General features: G+C 40.9%; 1 long non-coding RNA gene across 1 annotated transcript; it reads left to right on the forward strand.

The window, feature by feature from the left end:
* The first annotated feature begins 1,723 nt into the window (after nucleotides 1-1,723).
* On the forward strand, nucleotides 1,724-2,326 carry LOC106592230 (uncharacterized). Its single transcript, XR_001325598.3, has 3 exons — nucleotides 1,724-1,760; nucleotides 1,856-1,908; nucleotides 2,051-2,326. It is a non-coding gene; the product is annotated as an uncharacterized LOC106592230 (long non-coding RNA).
* The last annotated feature ends 2,546 nt before the right edge of the window (nucleotides 2,327-4,872 follow it).

Below are 4,872 nucleotides of genomic sequence, written 5' to 3' on the forward strand. Positions count from 1 at the left end.
AAATTTGATTTGAATTGAGTTGTGTTCAGTGGACATGAAGAAAACAGGGCGTTTTAGTTCTCAGTTGCAAAACATTTGAGTATGTTGGGCCCAAATTAACACAACCCAGACTAGAGGGGAAAACAGAATCTAAGAACCAATAATATAAAACTACTGAATGATTCTGAGTGAAAAAATAATAAAGGTTCGTAATCCCTCTCTCTTTCTCTCTCTCGCTCTCTCTCTCTATCTCACTACTGTTCGGTCTTCTTCTCACAATCTCCAGTAGTGTTGGAAGCTCAGGTCAGTGTTGAACCACAGGTGACAGGGTACCTGGGTAATGATGTCACACTGCGGTGTGAGTTGCGCTAGGGCAATCTCATTCAGGCTGAGTGACTTTGGGAGAAATCAGATAGCAAAAAGTTTTCCATTGCTGTCTATAGCCCTATCTTTGGGCAAAACATTTATGGGAGGTTGGAGTTCGCTGGATCTTCCACAGGTGATTCCTCTATTACTATAAAATATGTGCAGATGACTGATGCAGGGAAATACACCTGTATCCTGACAGTCTTCCCCAGCGGCTCATCTGAGATAACAACCATCCTCACTCTACTGGGTGAGTCTGGAACTCTTAACATCTGCAGGAAAAGAAAGGATCTCATTAAATGATTGAAAAATAAACATTGATTAGTGACAGTAGTTTTCCTGTAGATACTGTAGGATTCAATCTGACATGCAGCTGTATCAGAGGTCAAAGAGGTTACAGTGGTTCTGTTTCCTTTCCCAGATCACATTCCACCTCCATCATCTGGCGAGGTAGTGGGAATTGTTACCGCAGCCCTCCTGGTAACAGTTGTCGTGACAGCCACAGCTTACCTCATCATTGTCAGGAAGAGGTGTGTACACTGTCTGTAATTAAAGAGAACATAATAAATATATACTGTATGTATCTCAATGGAATTGAATGTATCATCAGACATCTACAGTCATATGATATCATCAAATATGTGCATGTGTTAGTTAGACGTTAGTGAATCATTTTCAGAGCATGGCATTTTTTATGTATGCAACTTGATAAGTTTGATCAAAAGTATTTTGTTATTTTTCAGTAGATCTATATACTCATGGTCTTGAAGGTCATTAGAAGCGCAGAGGAATTTATAGCATTCTCTCTAACTAGGCGTGAGGCTTTATTCAACCCCTCTGTCAGCATTGGTGAGTAGGAACCATATTTTTTACCAAGCACACGACTCAAGTTCCCCTTCTGCTCAGTCAGCCCTGACCTGCATTTCTGCTTTCTGTAAAACCCTCTGTGGTTGTTTTCCAGATGCAAGCAGCCTGGCGGTCAATGCAGACAGGACACGCACAGGAAGAGAAGATGTGAGGTTGTTTAGCTTCAGCTTGTGTCCAAATAAGGCGGAACAGAGAACTAATGAAAACATGTTTTTCTTTGTGTGTTTGACTGAATTCCAGCCTAAGATTTCAAATAGTCACATTAAATTAATAATCGTTCAGCAATCCTCATCTCTCTCACCCTCTCCCTCTCTTTGTCTTTCCCCAGGACCTGGTTTATTCTGAGATTATCATTGACAAGAGGAAAGCACACGACCCATCTGGAGAAGACCAGAAAGATGCAGACATCAAGCCAGCTGAGGATGTCACCTACTCTGCAGTGGCAGTGGGGAACCAGCATCCTTTAAGGGATGTTTTACCAGTGAATATATTTATATTATTCTCTCTAACTAGGCACAAGGCTTTATTCAACCCCTCTGTCAGCATTGGTGAGTAGGAACCACACATAAAAGTTCCCCTTCTGCTCAGTCAGCCCTGTCCTGGATTTCTGCTTTCTGTAAAACCCGCTGTGGTTGTTTTTCAGATGCAAGCAGCCTGGTGGTCAATGCAGACAGGACAGGAACAGGAAGAGAACAGGTAAGGTTTTTCATTGAAAACTTGTTTTTCGTTGTGCGTTTGACTGAATTCCAGCCTAAGGTTTTAGCTAATCACATTACATGTGTAATCATTCAGCGATCCTCATCTATCTCACACTCTCCCTCCCGTTGTCTTTCTCCAGGACCTGGTTTATTCTGAGATCGTCAGATTCAACATTGCCAAGAGCAAAGCACATGACCCATCTGGAGAAGACCAGAAAGATGCAGACGTCAAGCCAGCTGAGGATGTCACCTACTCTGCAGTGGCAGTGGGGAACCAGCATCCTTCAAGGGAAGACACAGTTTACTCTCAGGTGGTGAAAAAGGACTGGGACATAGATGATGTATGGACTGTCTAAGCACAATAACAGAAAAGGGCTAACCAGACATCCTTTACATTCATATACATTTAACTGAAGTTCTTTTATTGGTATTGGATTCTGGGCTAAACTTTGAACATTGCTATACTAGAGACATGATAGATCAGAAGTAATACTATAGTACCTGAGGGGTGATAGAGAATGGTTGTTACATTAGAAGTTAAACCTCTTACATCTAGACGTTCCGCTAGCGGAACACCGCTCCAATATCCAATGATAGGGCGTGGCGCGAAATACAAACTCCTCGAAAATCCGAAAACTTCAATTTTTCAAACATATGACTATTTTACACCATTTTAAAGACAAGACTCTCCTTTATCTATCCACACTGTCCGATTTCAAAAAGGCTTTACAACGAAAGCAAAACATTAGATTATGTCAGGAGAGTACCCAGCTAGAAATAATCAGACACCCATTTTTCAAGCTAGCATATAATGTCACAAAAACCAAAACCACAGCTAAATGCAGCACTAACCTTTGATGATCTTCATCAGATGACACTCCTAGGACATTATGTTATACAATACATGCATGTTTTGTTCAATCAAGTTCATATTTATATCAAAAACCAGCTTTTTACATTAGCATGTGACGTTCAGAACTAGCATTCCCACCGAACACTTCCGGTGAATTTACTAAATTACTCACGATAAACGTTCACAAAAAACATAACAATTATTTTAAGAAGTATAGATACAGAACTCCTTTATGCAATCACGGTGTCCGATTTTAAAATAGCTTTTCGGTGAAAGCACATTTTGCAATATTCTGAGTAGATAGCCCGGCCATCACAGGCTAGCTATTTTGACACCCACCAAGTTTGGTACTCACCAAACTCAAATTTACTATAAGAAAAATTGGATTACCTTTGCTGTTCAAACGCTGTTTAAAATCAAATTTTCTCGTAAAATAGCGATAATATTCCGACCGGGAGTCGTTGTTTTCGTTCAAAGACTGAAAATGCAAAATGGACTCTTCACGTGCATGCGCACGCCCGTCTCATTGTTCTCAGATCGACCACTATCAAAATGCGCTACTGTTTTTCAGCCATGGACTGCAAAGTCATCATTCAACGTTCTGGCGCCTTCTGAGAGCCTATGGGAGCCTTAGAAAGTGTCACGTTACAGCAGAGATCCTCTGTTTTGGATAGAGATGACAAAGAAGGCCAAGAAATGGTCAGACAGGGTACTTCCTGTACAGAATCTTCTCAGGTTTTGGCCTGCCATTTGAGTTCTGTTATACTCACAGACACCATTCAAACAGTTTTAGAAACTTTGGAGTGTTTTCTATCCAAAGCTACTAATTATATGCATATTCTAGTTTCTGGGCAGGAGTAATAACCAGATTAAATCGGGTACGTTTTTTATCCGGCCGTGAAAATACTGCCCCCTATCCATAACAAGTTAATGGTTATCTGTAGGAGACAGATGACTTTGGAATGTGCTGGGTGGATGGGAAGAAGTCACAGGAGTGCAATAGGTGATACAGGTGGAGAGCTTTGGACTAGACATCAAGGGTGTTGAGGTCAGGTCAGGTCACATTAAGGGAGACAGAATGGTTTATTACTCTATCACTTCGTCTTCCTGTTGGACCATAAAAGATGTAAGGATTGGAGAAAAGGAGGAGTGTCTAAATTGGAGTATACATTTGAAGTTGGAAGTTTACATACACCTTAGCCAAATACATTTAAACTCAGTTTTTCATAATTCCTGACATTTAATCCTAGTAAAAATTCCCAGTCGTAGATCAGTTAGGATCAGCACTTTATTTTAAGAATGTGAAATGTCATAATAACAGTAGAGAGAATTATTTATTTCAGCTTTTATTTTTTTCACAACATTCCCAGTGGGTCAGAAGTTTACATACACTCAATTAGTATTTGGTAGCATTGCCTTTAAATTGTTTAACTTGGGTCAAACGTTTCGGGTAGCCTTCCACAAGCTTCCCACAATAAGTTGGGTGAATTTTGGCCCATTCCTCCTGACAGAGCTGGTGTAACTGAGTCAGGTTTGTTGGCCTCCTTGCTCGCACACACTTTTTCAGTTCTGCCCACTAATTTTCTATAGGATGAGGTCAAGGCTTTGTGATGGCCACTCCAATACCTTGACTTTGTTGTCCTTAACCTTTTAAGGTATAGGGGGCAGTATTTTCATTTTTGGATGAAAAGCGTGCCCAGAGTAAACTGTCTAATACTCGGGCCCAGAGTCAAATATTTGCATATTATTAGTAGATTTGGATAGAAAACACTGTGAAGCTTCTAAAACTGTTTGAATGATGTCTGTGAGTATAACAGAACTCATATGGCAGGCAAAAACCCGAGAAGAATCCAACCAGGAAGTGGGAACTCTGAGAATTGTAGTTCTTCTTTTGAATCCCTATCGAAACTACAGTATCTGTGGGGTCATGTTGCACTTCTTAAGGCTTCCATTGGCTGTCAACAGCCTTTAGAAACGTGTTTCATCCTTCTCCTGTTACTGGGCAGAAAATAGGAGCTCAGTCAATGAGTGGACTGCCTGAGGACAAAGGGCTTGGTGATGCGCGAGCCCGCCAGCACGCCCCTCCTTCTTTTTCTTCTTGAATGAATA

This window comes from Salmo salar, chromosome 02 (assembly GCF_965601325.2).
Source record: "Salmo salar chromosome 02, fSalSal1, whole genome shotgun sequence".
Classification (NCBI taxonomy): domain Eukaryota; kingdom Metazoa; phylum Chordata; class Actinopteri; order Salmoniformes; family Salmonidae; genus Salmo; species Salmo salar.